At 43.0% G+C, this 7,473-nt stretch overlaps 1 protein-coding gene across 1 annotated transcript in view; it reads right to left on the bottom strand.

Annotated features, from left to right (window-relative positions):
• Nucleotides 1-7,174, bottom strand: part of ABHD4 (abhydrolase domain containing 4, N-acyl phospholipase B) — a 22,931-nt gene extending 15,757 nt beyond the window's left edge. Inside the window, exon 1 of the mRNA XM_017864225.1 lies at nucleotides 7,156-7,174. The gene's annotated coding sequence lies outside the window, so the exon portion shown is untranslated. The remainder of the gene's footprint in view (nucleotides 1-7,155) is intronic.
• Between the last annotated feature and the right edge of the window lie 299 nt (nucleotides 7,175-7,473).

Genomic DNA, 7,473 nt, shown 5'->3' with positions numbered 1-7,473 from the left:
TTTTTTTTTTTTTTGAGACCAATTCTCACTGTTGCCCAAACAGGAATGCAGTGCCATGATCATGGCTCACTGCAGCCTTGAACTCCTGGGCTCAAGGGGTCCTCTTGCACTAGTCTTCTAAGCAACTAAGACTATAGGTGCCCAGCTAATTTTTTTTTTTTTTTAGTTTTTGTAAAGATGCGGTCTTGTTGTTTTGCCCAGGCTGGTCTCAAACTCCTTGGCTCAAGCTATCCTTCCGCCTTGGGCTCTCAAAGTGCTGGGATTACCGGGGTGAGCCAACAAACTTGGCTTCATTCAACCTTTCAACAAAGCACAGTGGTTCTACACTTCAGTATGCATAAGAATCGTCTAGTGGATTTATCAGAAACTCAGATTTCTGGGCTGGGTGCTGTGGCTCACGCCCGTAATCCCAGCACTTTGGGAGACCAAGGCAGGCAGATCACGAGGTCAAGAGTTCGAGACCAGCCTTGCCAACATGGTGAAACCCCATCTCTACTAGGAATACAAAAATTAGCCAGGTGTGGTGGCACGTGCCTGGAATCCCAGCTACTCAGGAGGCTGAGGCAGGAGAATTGCTTGAACCCGGGAAGAGGAGGTTGCAGTGAGCCGAGATCGTGCCATTGCACTCCAGCCTGGCGGACAGAGCAAGACTCCATCTTAGAAAAAAAAAATTCAGATTTCTAGTCCCTACCCTCTGAGATTCGGATTCAGTTGTCTGGTTTGATGCTAGAAAGCTGCATTTTTAGGAAGCACCACAGATACTGGTGTTCCATGAGACTCACTTGTTAGTTAGAAGTATAGATTCCGGAGTCAGAAGCCTGGTTAAGGTCAGTATTTGCTTTGCCACTTATCCATTGTAAATCCTTGGCCAAGTTATTTAGCATCTCTTAATTTCTTCCTCTGGCTTGTATCTTGTGAAAACTAACCAAGATAATTCAAATAAACATGTGGTACACTTACTTGTGCTACGAATATTACTTATTTTTGTTGTTGCTATTATTCAATGCCAAGAATTATGTTGAGCACTAAAAATACAGTTATCCAGCCTGTGCATCATAGTAAGACTCTGTCTCTACAAAAATGAAAAAAAGTTAGCTGGGCATGGCAATGCATGCCAATAGTAACAGCTACTCGGAAGGGTGAGGCAGGAGGATCACTTGAGTCTAGGAATTAGAGGTTACAGTGAGCTATGATCCCACCACTGCACTCCTGCCTAGGTGAGAGTCAGACTCTGTCTCTAAAAAAAGAAAAGAAAAAAGCAGTTATCAAAAGGAAATAAATAACCTGCTCTAGTGGTGAACACAGACTTTCTAGCTGTTGCTACCCTAGGCTGTTCTTGGCTTTGCAGAGCTGGTAACTTTGTATTCAGAGCTCAGCTCAAACTTGCCCTCATCTGAGGCATTTCTTGACCACAGGATCTAAAGAGAGCCCCCTGCCACTCTGTCACATTACCCTATTTTTATTTTCTTCATAACACATAACATTATCTGAAATTATCTTGGATTGTTTTTACTCATTTATTATCAGTTTCCCTCCACTAGAGACTAAATTTCCTGGGGGACCCTCTCTGTCTTGTAATCTGCTGTGCTCCCAACACCCAGAACAAGGTGTGGCAGAGTAGGCACTCAATATTTGTTGGGTAAATGAAGAAAAGTCTAGTGAAGAGGCAGAAGCATACACAATTACCTATGAAACAATATGCTAAATGTCAAAGGCTTTGGGAGCTGCATTCTAAATTGTACCAAATAGGAAATTCCATACTGTATCACTCCTAGACAGGACAATAAAATCTCCCACTTTTCTGAAAACTTGTAAGTTGTGAGATTTTTTTGAGGCAAGGACAACTGCACATGAACTGGTATTAGAGCTCTCTAGACCACTTCTCAGGAGGCAGTGCAGAGAAGTGTTCGTATTTTGTTTTCATGTGTGAAATCAGCTTTAAAGTAGAGGTTTCTTGGAAGTAGGAAACTTGAATGGATGGAAAATGCCTTTAATAACCAAAGTTACTACAGTTTTTAAAGTATCCCCAATGCTGATATATCTCAGGATTGGGATAGATCTGCTAGAATTATACAGAGTAAAGAGGACTCTCAGAGCCTACTCTAGGCAGGCCTCTGGGGAGAAAATGAAGTTATTTTTTTTCTCCTTATCATCAGGACAAAGCACACCATGAGCAAGTATGAGACTCCAACAAGTGTGGATGGAAATTAATTTGACAAATCTGAAACCAGCTTTGCAAAATTATGACTGAGACAGTGAAAGAGATCTAACTTAACCGACTCCATCTCGCTTCTAACCAGGCTGTCCTTGTTCATTCCCGGGCATAGGCTGAACTAACTTTGGAGAAACTTATAGTTTGTGGTTTGTGACAGATAACTGCCCTTTCCCAGGGCAGACATCCTTGTTGCCTGGGGACTAGATTGCCTTTGTAGGACTAACATTAGCCATAAGATTGGAAATTACGGTTTGGGAGTCATGCAGCTGGAGACTACAAGATTCTGACCCTTCCTGGACTGCTCCTAAGATCAGTGCTTGAGATATTTTGCGGCCCCTGCACTTGATGGATCAGCTGGTACCACTTAGATTGACGAACTGGCTCATCTGATCTTGTGGCGCCCCCATCCAGGAACTCAGTGCAAGAAGACAGCCTCGACTCATTATTTCATCCTTGACCATCAGGACTCCTGGTTCACTGGCTTCCCCCAACCAAGTTGTCCTTAAAAACTCTGATCCCAAAACGCTTGGGGAGACTGATTTGAGTAATAATACTCCTGCACAGCTGGCTCTGCATGAATTACTCTTTTTTCATTCTAATTGCCCAGTCTTGATGAACCGGCTCTGTCTAGGCAGCGGGCAAGGTGAACTCCTTGGGAAGTTACAAACCCTCTTTCTATGACTGTAAGTTATCATTAAGTATTCCAAAAATAGGTGGGGCTGATAAACTGATAGCTCAGGCCTGGCAGCTATAGATTATTCTTTTGTTTCAAATGGGTATCACTGCCATTTGAATGAACTATGAACAAGGTATATCTCTTTGATTGAACATAGAAATGCGTGGAATAGCTCATAAGTTGCTCTGTCCAATGACAGCCACTAGCCACAAGTGGCTACTTAGATTTAAATAAAAGCCAAATAAAATTTTCTTAGTCACATTATAACCAAGTATCCCTATTTTCCTAAGAGGATAGTTTAATGATTCTTTTTAAAAAATCTCTCTTCTTTTCCCCTTTCTCCTCACTTCTTCCTTAGCTCTTTAGAAATGCAATTGTAGCCTTTTACCTCCTCTTTACCAGACACTCCCTATGGGGCAAGTTCATCTAACTATGTACTTAGAAGCACCGGGAGGTTGCCTTGAGAGACAACAGTCCATCTACAACCCAAAGTATGCCTGCTACAAAGCTTTTTCTTACCTGGAGAGTTTTGGCCACTTTTACAACCAAGTCCTGCCCACAAAAGGCACCAGCAGTCACCGTCCAGTAGATAAGGCACTGAAGGTAGTATGCAGACCCCTCAACCACTTGCTTCCTCCCCTGTGTGCCGTTCATGCCAGTATTCCAGGCCCCATTTCAAAAGCACCCTCTTTCTGCTCCAAAAGTGAAGTGGTACCCTTAAGGCAGAAAACCTATACTTCCTCCCCTAAGGTAGCTTTGGAATAAAATATCATTTTCTTTATACCAGATCTCACTCTTGTTAAGTGGACTCTGCAAGCAGCGAGAGACTGAACCTGCATTTGAGTTACGACACTAACTGTAGTTTAAGTGCTCAATAGCCATGTATGTCTAGCAGTTACTATACTGAGCAGTGCAGAGACATTATCACAGAAAATTCTATCGCACAGTGTTGCTCAGGCACTGATGATTTTAGCCCCATGTTGTGGTGAGTGATCTGTTCTTGGAAAGGACAATATGGTGGACTCACTTTTGGGTGCCCGCAAGGGGGCAAAACTGAGGTTTTTGTGAGACTCCCAAACAGCTAGGAGGGAGGGGAACCAGACAAAGGAGCTGAAAATTTGTTCCACTTCATCAGAAACTGAAAGGATGAAGGGATATGGGTTCACTGAAGATATTTACTGCTTTACTAGGACTTGATCAGAAATTCGATACGTCAAAAATCTGACTTTGTGTTGTTTGCAACTTGATTCTCCTTACATTTTTATTTTTGAAAATAATAACCTGTTTTATCTGTTCTATTAGGAAACAAGGAGAGGGGGTTTTGGTCATGCTGGGGCCAAAGTTTAAAAGGTAGAGGTGATCTATGCAATAGTAGTAAACAGAAGCAAAGGGGGGAATCTTAAGGCAAAAGTGACAACACAAGGGAAAGGAATTGGAAAAGACATTCTTTTCCATGTGGAGATTTCCTTTAGAAGAGTCATTTACTACTTAAACTTTGGAGGATTTGTGTTTCTTTTGGTAAATAATGTGATTTCTTTTTGTAGAGAGATGAATGATGTAAAATCACAGACTTTGCCCTTAAGGGAACCCTCTTGTTCCTCCACTCTTCCATTGTTTTATGATATTGAGTATTTTAGTAATGAAACCCCTAAAGTATACTCTGACTTCAGTTTCAGCTTATAAATTAGATCTGCCCTTTAAGAGCCATTTGAGTTGCAGTCCCTACAGTGCTATCTCTTGCATACCCAAATTATTGGGGGCACTGTAGTTTCGCCAACTTTTAATCATTCAGAGAAATAGGAGAAGCAGACATGGCTAATTACTAGGATTAATGATAGTTAATAAGAGCAAACATTTACTGAACATTTACTGTCTGCCAAACACTATGCTAAGTGCTTAATGCTTAACATTATCTCATTTAATCCTCACATCATTTCAATGAGACAGGTATTATTTCTGTTTCATAGAAAAGGAAAATGAGACTGTCAGACTGAATAACTTAACTCCAGATTAGACAACTAGTAAACAGCAGAATCAAGGTTCAAACCTAGGACTGTCTGATTCTAGAGCTTGCACTCTTATCCACTATTCTGGACAAGAATTTTTAACTATATTAATATTCTGATTTAAACTAATTGAAATCAACACTAGTGTTAGCAATTTCCTATTGAAATTAAAATCAGTTAAAAATGTTTCAACGATTATAGAATCATAAACCGAATAGGCCTTTTCTTGCTGTTTTAAGTAGTTCAGAAAAGCCCTAGTGTAACATATTGGTGTGACTAGCAGGTCTCAGAAACAAATGCATTCAATAAGTGCATTTGATGTTTTTCATCTCTTCTTCTTCTTTCCTGTGAGAGTTCCTGGGGAGATCTTAATGATGATAGTTGACATAGATCAAAGGCAGACAAAACATAAGGGAGAAACCGCTGGAAGGAGCCTGGCTGATGGAACAGAAACTCCCTGAAGAATCCACACCTGAATGATTAAAAAGCATCAGCCTACCCTGTAAAGTTTGAAGTTGAATATTCGTGAGGAAGCTACCCTCCTACTTGTTGATGAGGCAGAGAGAAAGGTTCAACTTGTCAGAGAAATTTATGCTTCCTGCCATATTATATTGAAATAGGAACCAGCTTGTTATCCACTTTTTTTTTTTTTCCTTCTCGGCAACATAGGTTTAGGCTGAACTTATGTTCAAATAGCTGCACAAATCTCCATGGGGATGAATATAAATCTATGTCTTCAATTAGACTGTAAAGGTTTCTTAGGTTATTTCTCTTATTTCTAGAACTTAAGTAAGGCTTTGCTGACCACTGATAATACATGTGTTAGTTAATGCGTATAGAGTTTCCAGTCTAAAGGCAAATAAAAAGTGAAAAGGGGCCGGCACGGTGGCTCACTCCTGTAATCCCAGCACTTTGGGAGGCTGAAGCAGGCAGATCACCTGAGGTCAGGAGTTTGAGACCAGCCTGGCCAACATGGCGAAACCCCTGTTTCTACTAAAGATACAAAAATTAGCTGGGCGTGGTGGCAGGTGCCTGTAATCCCAGCTACTCAGGAGGCTGAGGCAGGAGAATGGCTTGAACCCAGGAGGTAGAGGTTGCAGTGAGCTGAGATCGTGCCATTCATCGCACTCCAGTCTGGGTGACGAGCAAAACCTCATCTGAAAAAAAAAAGTGAAAAGGTTGGAATGCTGTTGTTCACTTGCTGTTTTACGAATTTTGCTCACATACAGTTCAAATTATTTAGAAGCTGAAAATAAAGTACCTGGTTATGTATACAAAACTTACAGCTAAAAGTAAGATGAACTAGGTCTACAAGGTCGGATTCATGTGAAATTAAAAGGGCGACGAAAGCCAGAACTTAAGTTTTTTTTAAAAAAAATGTTAAAACGGGCCGGGTGCGGTGGCTCATGCCTGTAATCCCAGCACTTTGGGAGGCCGAGGCGGGCGGCTCATAAGGTCAGGAGTTCGAGACCAGCCTGGCCAACATGGTGAAACTCCGTCTCTACTGAAAATACAAAAATTAGCCGGGCGTGGTGGCGCGCGCCTGTAGTCCCAGCTACTAGGGAGGCGGAGGTTGCAGTGAGCCGAGATCGCGCCACTGCACTCCAGCCTGGGCAACAGAGCAAGACTCAAAAAACAAACAAACAAACAAAACAGTTAAAACGCTCAAACTAATCCCACTTGTTAAAATACAAAACCTGAAACTATTTCAGTTTCTTCTGCAAACTGAGTTGGAGACAGTAACCAGGAATGCTCTTTTACGCCTTTCGGCGCTGACGTCCTGGGATATTACACCAGGTTCAAGATACCAGCTAGCGGAAAGAGAGCTGCTAAACTTGGCCATGTGCTTTTTGCACGATATTCGACCACTATCCCTCACTTCACCAGTTCTTTTAAGGCTGCAAATATATCTGATTCACGTGAGAGTCCCTAAAAGTGAGTACAACGTCGGGCCCCAAGGAGGCGCCCAATAAATATTGGCACTGCAGGGCCAGATCCCGAGTTCCAGTGCAGAATCCTGCAGAGGTCAGGTTTCCTCCCTGCCTCCCGCCCCTCACCACACCCACTCACTCCCCCAAGTAATTAAGTCTAAACTGGGGCCTGCACAGTTATTGGCCGCGGCTGGGTCTCATTGCGGATCAACTTGATTTGTTCCAATGAAGTGACAGACATCCGCAGACAGCGCCCTTAACAGAATTAGGGTCAGGCTGGTATCAAACCCCAGGAACGCCAGGCAATGCCTCAAAGTAGATGCAAACCGTTAAATCTTCCAGGACTCAGAGAGAGCCGGAACCCTCCGGTTAGCTACGCCGTCCGCAGTAAAGCCTATTTCCCTCTTCCTCCCACTGTGTCTTGTTGCCAGAGCAACTGTGGGCGTCACCAATCTGACGGGCGGAAACAGAACAAAGAGTACACGTCCCCAGCTCATTGATAGGGCCGTTGCGCAGACGCATTAACTTTTCCGAGTTGTAGTTGGGGCTATTGATGCAGTCCACGTCTGCGCAGTAGTTGTTACGCGCCCTGGCCTGCCTCAGCGCCTGCGCAAATTGGCACACCGGGGGGGGGGGGGGGGGGGG

The sequence above is a fragment of the Rhinopithecus bieti genome, unplaced genomic scaffold (genome assembly GCF_001698545.2).
Source record: "Rhinopithecus bieti isolate Rb0 unplaced genomic scaffold, ASM169854v2 scaffold_74680, whole genome shotgun sequence".
NCBI classification, from domain to species: domain Eukaryota; kingdom Metazoa; phylum Chordata; class Mammalia; order Primates; family Cercopithecidae; genus Rhinopithecus; species Rhinopithecus bieti.
This window is presented reverse-complemented; position numbering and strand designations above follow the sequence as displayed.